General features: G+C 37.6%; 1 pseudogene across 1 annotated transcript; it reads right to left on the reverse strand.

The window, feature by feature from the left end:
* Window positions 1-285: 285 nt before the first annotated feature.
* Window positions 286-6317, reverse strand: LOC149150908 (uncharacterized protein C24B11.05-like; annotated as a pseudogene). The gene is made up of 9 exons (XR_016263253.1): window positions 6214-6317; window positions 6048-6113; window positions 5716-5810; window positions 5298-5335; window positions 5049-5136; window positions 4696-4931; window positions 3863-3928; window positions 3695-3762; window positions 286-385 (listed from the first exon to the last, which is right to left on the reverse strand). The product of XR_016263253.1 is annotated as an uncharacterized protein C24B11.05-like (transcript).
* Window positions 6318-8767: the final 2450 nt, after the last annotated feature.

The raw sequence follows: 8767 nt of genomic DNA on the forward strand, positions 1-8767 counted from the left end.
TCAAAATGTCTCTACTTTTAAGCAAATCCCGGTGTAAGATTAAGCCCTTTTTAAATAGAAGCAAGCAAAGGCATAAATAGAAATAACATCACAAGAGATATCGTTATATAAAAACAGGTTCGAAATTGGTCTCATATATTTATCAATTTTGACAGAGTTAGTATCGCTAAAGCATTACGTATAGGATTCTTCAGATCAGATATGCAATTAAATAACAAGGTTGCACAAGCAAGGTTCCAATTGGTTTTTATGGTTCCCCACTCCCTCATTCAATCAGATCGTAGCTTATGCAGTGATAACAGTTTCAATAGCCTCAGTTGCTCCTCTTGACCGCCGAACATTTTTTGAGCTCTCTCCATCTTTTTCCCATATCTTGTTTGGAATATTAATTCCAACTGCATGCAGTGTTGGCGGACGCAGACAGTTGGACAGCGCAGCAGGAAAACAGCTCAGGAAAACCATTGAATCTTATCGGACTACTTTTCACGAAAGGTGGTATTCCCTAAATCTCACTCGATGTAATCATTTTTGGACGCGTGTACTCTGTATTTTTTCCAAAACATCTCTCCATCGGACGTAAAGGTCAGTCAGAAAAGTCCGCTCAATATTCTATGTTACCAGAAACGAGAAACGGGAAACTAAACGAGAAACGACAACGAGACAAAAACGAAGTTTGGAAGTTTCACATTCAAGAAACGAGGAGAGAGAAAAAAAGAAGAAAAATGTGAAAAACATAAAACAAAGCATACATCATCCTCATTCTCCAATAATGTGCTCACATAGACCATTCTCCAATATTCATAGTGAGAAACAAGGCTTGTGTTGGTTACATAGGTCATTCGCAAATACCTATGTTTGATCCTTTAATAGTGAAGAAACCTTTGGCATTGAATTCAAGCTTGATTTGACCTTGCGATTTCCACTTGATTTGGACCCAGTGAGAGTGAGATTTTTTTGAAGGCCATATCCCTAGAAATTTCCTCATAAGTACATGATTTGGCATATCATGTGTATATTCTCCTATATTATTTGAGGGGACCTCAAATTTGGGCTATATTGTAGTATTTGGTAAGCAACTACTAGAATGTAGTTTCCCTAGTTGGGTAATAGGATGGTGAAGATTGAATTGAGTTCCATTGGGATTACGGAATTGAGCCAAAAGTAGAGGGTTGTTTAGAACTACTACTACCTTCAACTATCTTGCTATAGGGAGAAGTGTTGCTCCCTCCATTGACATTTTGCATAGAAAAAGCGAAAGGGTTGAAAATCAGAAATGCTACAACTAGACAAAACCTAAAAAAAATACCATCAAACATTCAAAACTTTATCGTTAATTCATTATAATAGTGATTAATCTTTATAATAATAAAAATAATATATTTTGTAACAATGTGCATTTAAATTGATAGTTTTCCATAAAGAGACAATTTTTAAATATTAAATACAATAAAATTATATAAAAAATTCTACACGAAATACACTTTTAAATAAAACCAACACAAAAATTAAGAAAAAATAATTAAAACATTAAAGCAACACATCCCAATGATATAATTTTAACAAACAACATCCCTAAATAAACAATGTTGTTAAAGAAATTTTACACTAAATACAACAGACCACGAAACCACCTCTACAAACTATTCACAAAACCAACCTTCATTTTTTTAAATTAAACTCAACATTACAATGAAACCAACCTTACAAACAAACCAGAGCAACGTAAACCAACCTTTGCCTTTTTTTAATTCTACTCAACATCCAATTGGAACTAGACCAGCATTACAAATGAATCAGAACAAACGTTTTTCTGAAAACCGTGTCAAAAAACCATTCGTTTCCGAGAAACCGGTTTCATGTATTGAAAAACGAAAACGACCGTCCAAAATGGCGTTTTCCGTACCGTTCCGTTTGCTTTGCGCTTTTCTTCGGAATCGAATGCTCCCGTACCGTTTCTGGTAACATAGCCGATATTGATTGCAACCGTGCGATTAAAAGCAATGTTGTCCACCGTCCGATTGAACCAGGGCTGCAGGTCTGCACCATGACTTGCGTGAAGTGAAAGTTCCTTGATTGACCTCCGTATCACTGTTAAAACCGTGTGCAAGGCTGACTAAATTAATTGACGGCCATGTCGTTGGTAGATATAGGTGAAAAAATTAAGTTTGGTGTTTTGTTTTTTTAGGCATGTGGTTTTTATTTTCACGGAACAAATAAAAAAAGATTTATTATTTTGATTGCATATGATATATATGCATTATGTTTTTATTCTGTTGACTTGTGTGAGGAAATGGTGAAACCCACAGCTGGTGCAAATGGGATTGGTATGAGAGGATTGCACAACAGTGGGAAAACAATTTTTTTTTTATGAATTATATGCATTTTAATGCAAAGCAAGGAGATCCGCACATTAGTGCGAAGGCAGAACAAAAGGCAAGGGATGAAAAGTGAAATGGTTCGTAGTAGCGAATAAAAACCCAGGGGAGAGAGAGTCTATGGTTATTGGTATGCATAGCAGTGCATAAGAAAAAGGCAGCGGCGTGATGACAAGAAGGAGAAGCACGACAGTGCGAATGTAAGCAGTGTGAAGACACAGCAGACAACAAGATTTTGTTAAGATGGGAAATATGTGCAGCAGCGCGTGAGATGAAACAGCGTTGTAATATACAACAGTGTGAATATAGAGGAACAGGCTAGCGTGGGATTTTTTTTCAAAGAAAACAGAGCAGCGCATGTATATATTTTTGAGAATATGAAATTGCCATACGCAGCAGCGGAGAGGTAAGTTTTGTTGTTACTCTTTGAGATAAAACTAGAAGGAATTTACAGCAGAGCATGGATGTAATATTTTGTTGAAAGAGAAATGTGTGGGATGCAGTAGCATATGTAATTTTTTTTATTGCAATGTAAATGTGAAACTCACCGCAGTGAGAATGAAAAAATGTGTTTTTACACAGCAGTGAAAAGGGCAATCGTGAATGAAGCGAGAGGATTTTTTTTACAACAGTAAATGTAAATGAGATTTTTACACACAGCGGTGTAAAATCTGAGGAGGAGACAGAGTAATATTTTTTGTTGTTTTGGAATTGCATCTAAAGCAGTGTCTAGTTGTAATCCCTCTGTGAGAGGAAGTGAAGCTCTTGGTGAATCTTTCTGTTAAAGAGGAAGGTGCTTTTCAGCACAGTCTTTTGGTGAATCCCTATGTAAGAGGAAGATGCTTTTAAGCGTATAGTCATGAATCCCTTCAAGAGGAAGATGCTTTTCAGCATATACTGGTGAATCCCTCTGTCAAGAGGAAGATGCTCTTCAGCGTAATCTCTGGTGAATCCCTCTGTCAAGAGGAAGATGCTCTTCAGCGTAATCTCTGGTGAATCCCTCTGTGTGAGGAAGATGTTTTTTTTTGTAACAGCAGTTGGAGAATTCCTCAGTGTGAGGAAGATGTTTTTTTTTGTAACAGCGGTTGGAGAATCCCTGTGTGAGGAAGATGTTTTTGTAAACAAAGTGCTGGCGAAATCCCTCTGTTAAGAGGAAGACCTTTTTTTTTGTAACAGGCAGTCATATTGATGAATGCAAAGTTTTTTTTGGGTGTAGAAAAACTCTGTTTCTCTAAGTCAAAAATAACGTCCTGTGTTAAAGATCCTATGGTAGAAACAAATCATTGTCTCTGTGTTCAGTTAATTTGTTTTTAGAATGAGCTTTCCTAACGTTGTGAATACTTTGCAGGGCAAAATCCGCTCCCTCCGTTCGGACTGAAGTGCCCACCTATTCACAGTGAAAACTAATATTAATATCAGAAGTGGATTGGACCAGCAACACTTTCTTGCAAAAGTATGAAAAACCATGAAGAATCAAATTGTCTTACCAATACAGTATGCAGGCCTTCACGCTTTCCTGCCGCTATATTCCGGGCGCTGTCCTCAAAAAAGATCTGCGTGAAAACAAAACAGATTTAGTCAAAAGGCGCTTCTGCAAGGTGAAGATAAATGGATGTTTTGCTGTAAGCCTTAAAGCATAAATAATTTAGCATGTGATGTGGATGTGCAAGGTTACCAAGATGTAGAATATTATCTCTGTAGCTCCTCTTTGTTGAAAAGGAACAATGTCTAAGGATAAGTGGATGATATGAATCTCTTTTTTATACAAATCCTATGTCACTAAACTTCAGCTTAATGTTTTGCTACATTATTCTCTTTGTCTTGATCAAAAGGCAGATAAGTAGACGCTTATGCGCTAAGTAGATGCTCATAATAAGTAGATATTATTTAGATTGGAAAAGGTTCTACCTTTAGATCAGATTTGGTTGACTAAAGACCCTTCAACTTGTCACAAACAAAGAAAATACTCCCTACTGTGAGGGAAAAATCTAGGATGATTATTTTATTTTATGGGATAATGTATAGTATACGGTATTAGTATTTGTTGATTTTTTTGGTTTATTAGTTTATTTATAATTTGTAACATTAATTTATGGATTAAGGAATCACGATGTAAAAGTGCGAGGCTATCAAAATTACATTTTACTTAAATAATAACCATCCTTGACATGTTTCCTTCTTTAAGAAAACCCTAAAAAACCGGTCACACTAATAAAATTTGACAACAATATATACTAATCGATATGTATTTACATTGTTTTTTCATAAGCATATAATTCGTGGCATTAGGAAAAGAATGAAAGGCTTTTGAGTGGCATACCGTTCTTTGTGGATCAGCGTTTGCAAGGCGAAGAGCCTGCGTTATGACCTCTTTTGAGGGCTTGCAAACAACGGAGTCTTCGCTGTCGTAGAGTTAGCAGCGGCTATATTGTTGTTTGCAGTACTTTGTGAAGGAGGATTAAGTGTCTCAAAGCAGATTATGCCTTAAAAGCAATCTCTCAACTCTAGCCTGTTAAGGACCTCTGTGGCATGAGCTCTGTCACCATTCGTAAATATCTGTTTCACATAACAGGCCGATAAGAAGTATCCTTTCAAATTTCCCAAAACCTCCTAACGGCTTCATCATGTATCACAATCATATAAAGAAATTGGAGGAAAACGATATGCGCTTACAATTTTCCTCTGAGGCATGCTTAATAACAAATTCTTCAATACAGGGTCCGGTTTAAGATTCTCATATGGCAGTCTTCCATGAACAAAACTGTATATTTGACTTGGGTTAAGTACGATTGCTCTTCTGGCCAAAAGCAATCAATTGTATTCCAATAAAAGTAAAAATGAAAGGACAAACAAAATATAAGATATCTAGTTTTTTCTTTCATGTTTTTGTAGGACAAACCAAACATAAGATTTTTGAAGTACCTGTGGTAATCGTCGTAGTCGAATTCATAGCCATTCGCCTGCATAGATCAATCAATATGGTGAAAAATCAAACGAATTCATGAATTCAAGTGGAATCCCAAGTCATGACGCTAAACAAGTCCCATGAGAAACAGGTTTCGGTCTCAAGATTTCGTAATAGGTCTCTTGGCACTGGACAGTGTGGTGATCGATAGAAGAAAATGAAAAACTTATGGAAATTGTATGTCAGTTTCTATGCAAGATGAACGGGCTGGTCAATGCATCTCATAATTCCATTCTTAGGCCTAAATATTACAGAGTTGCAGAGGTGCTCAGCAGTCGACTAGGTAAGTTACCGAGTGCCAGAAATAGTCATTTTAAACTTCAAAGTTGTAATGCAATACTGAATTCCACCAAATTAAAAAGGTTGAATACTTACCCTGAGACCAGCCATGGATGTGCCATAAGTTGTAAAGAGCTCTCTGCACATATCTGGGATTCTATTCAGAGCTCAATTCAAACGTCAAAGGTTCCCTCAATTTCAAAGAAGAAATCGTAATTGCGTCGTAACTGGGTATAGTGAATATGAATACTAGCCCAAATCAGCTTAATGTTGCAAAGTCCGAAGATCGATATTCAAATTTCATATAAATGACAACCAATACAATATTGGAAATTTGTATATGCAACCTCAAGCTTCCCAACGTCAGGCGAATGTTTCAGACATGGCTTAAATTAAAATCTAAAACTAGTAGCTCACTCTAGGTTTACCTGCTATGTTTTTGGTGCAGGCAGCAGTGAGTCCGGAACTCAATGGATATAATGTGTCATCCAGATCTAAAACAGTAAATTAGAATCACAAACGAATCCATAGAGCAATAGCTCAATATCCATCGAAAAAGGAGAAAAGAAAATTACAGAAAACTGTGATGGTTACCAAAAAGAAGGCAGTCATATCTAGGCCTCTGGTCTTTCACGAGCCGATTCTCATCCCGCGCCATTATCGATCACTCTGCAATAATTAAATTCACTCTATTATCGTACTAGATAGTGATTGAATTTAAAGTTAACTGAATACAAGCGTAAGAACCATATGTAAACAAATATCTTGAAATTGGGTAGAGGTGAAGAATACCAAGTGAGGTATATTAACAGACATGGCTATTCTGCTAATAATATTGCAGGATTGCAAGATTAAATGGAATGGAGCGGGTATTGATGGAGAAGATCGGGTGCCTTAATAGATCTCCAATTGCATGTTCGGTATTTTTAAATGGAGAAAATACCAAACACACAAACACCACAGAGCCAATGCTCTGTTTCCACTGTTCCAATGTTCCAGGATCTTTTGCACATGGAAGCCCTTTTAAATAAATTAACTCAGAACAGTCCATTACACATCCATAAAAATATTTCTATTGATTAACATATAAAGCCTGAAACAACATTCATCCTCTTTGCTGAGAGGGATTTACCAAAACTTACATTCACCCATCAAAAACAAAAAACTCTGTCTTTTCTCTCCACCTTAGAGTTCACTGCGCTGGGTTTACTGCTGTAAAACCCATTTTTACATTACTGTTGTAAAACAAATTTTTACACACTGCTGTAAAAACAAAACTTTCACAAACTTACAAAAATTCGCTCAACCATTTTCTTTATGCACTCCTGTGCAAAACCACACATGGTTTTTGGCTTTTACTGCATCTTCGTTTTACAATGCAACAATAACATTACACATTCATATGTGCTCCACACTTTTCATATGCACTGCTGTGCAATCATTCTTAGCTTTTCGCTGCTCTTTGCTCTTTTTCTGCTTCACACTTACATACCTCCCATGTGTAACTAACACAATACAGAGCACACTATTTTACTGCTCCATCGTTCCTTTTTACAATGGTCAACACTACAAAAACCAAAACATTACAAAATACAAAAATACATATCTTTGCACTGCTGTGCATACACCCTCTGATTTTATTTCACTGCAGCGCACCACTTGTTTTATCTCCTCTCGTGTGCAATACAATACCATACCATAAAAAAAACAACGCACGCGTAGCCACTACTATACATAAAAAAAACTATATCCCACTTTCTTGTTTTTACAACATATATAAAACGTATATAAAAAAAACATATATAATAATATATGCCCATCACCATTTAAAAGGGCCTCCACCAAAAATATACGTAAAGACATTAAACTCATTAACTCTTCCATACGGCGGTCAAACCAAGAAGACTAACACTCCACGTAAATTCTTGATTTGACGCGGGCCGGTGCCACGTGTCGCCACCACAGTGCATCGGGCCCAGTCGATAAAGTCTGCGTAGCTTCTCGGAGATCTGAGCTTGCAGACCCGATCCAACACAATTCGCACACCACTCTTCCGCAAACCACACGACTTTTACCGTCCGGGGAAAGTGGTTTTTCGGTGCTCGTACATGGGACGCGTGGCAGCAAGTGAATGTGTTCGGAGCCCCTCCGGCGGATACAGCCTTTTGCCAAAGGCGGTGCGAACAAGAGGGTGGTTTCGTTCTGGCGGTTTCGGGTGCAGCGTGCTGGCTGAGTTGGCTGCCCACGTCCGCCTGCCGCTGTGCAGTTGGAATTAATATTCCAACACTCCCCTTTAATTTCAACTGCTGGGCATTCAATCTTAGCCAAACATCATCCTCACATAGAGGGATTCACCAACTGCTTCTGATGCAGTTCACAAACAAACAAAGTTGTCTTCCTCTTAATAGAGGGATTCACCTGAAACTGTGCTTAAAAGCACCTTCCTCATGACAGAGGGATTCACCATAACAATGTGCTGAAGAGCACCTTCCTCTTGACAGAGGGATTCACCAATGACTATGCTTAAAAGCATCATCCTCTTGATAGAGGGATTTACCATGACACTGTGCTGAAAAGCACCTTCCTCTTTAACAGAGGGTTTCACCAAATGACTGCTTCAAATGCAGTTCCAAAACAAACAATCATTGCACTGCTGTGTGTGCAAACTCATTACATTATGCCGCTGCATATTCTCTGCTGCACTGTTGTGCCATCTTCTTTACTGTGTCTATCCCACACTGCTGTGTCTACACTTGCACTGCTTGTGCACTTTTCAAAGACAAAATACTTTGTCTTTTCTGGAACAATTACATTGTCCCAATTTACAAATTTACACTGTTGTGTGTAAACATTTCTTACACTCACTGCTGTTGCATATATTGCATTTCAATTCAATGAACAACAAATTCATTACATTTACCTTTACTGCTGTAAGGAAAATTTCTTTTGCATGTGCTGCTGTCCATTACATCTCATTTCTTCAACAAAACTTTAATGTTGCTGCATCTTTCTTGTTTGCATTGCTGTGTGCTTCTCCTTCTTCATGATGGGAAAACTTTTCTTCAAGCTGCTGCTGTCCATACACTTGCTGTTGTGTTGCTGCTGCAATTTGCACTGTGGCTGCCTTTTGTTTCATCATACTGCTGTG

This window comes from Pinus tabuliformis, chromosome 9 (genome assembly GCF_031772625.1).
Source record: "Pinus tabuliformis cultivar Carrire ecotype Pingquan chromosome 9, CPIR1, whole genome shotgun sequence".
NCBI lineage: Eukaryota > Viridiplantae > Streptophyta > Pinopsida > Pinales > Pinaceae > Pinus > Pinus tabuliformis.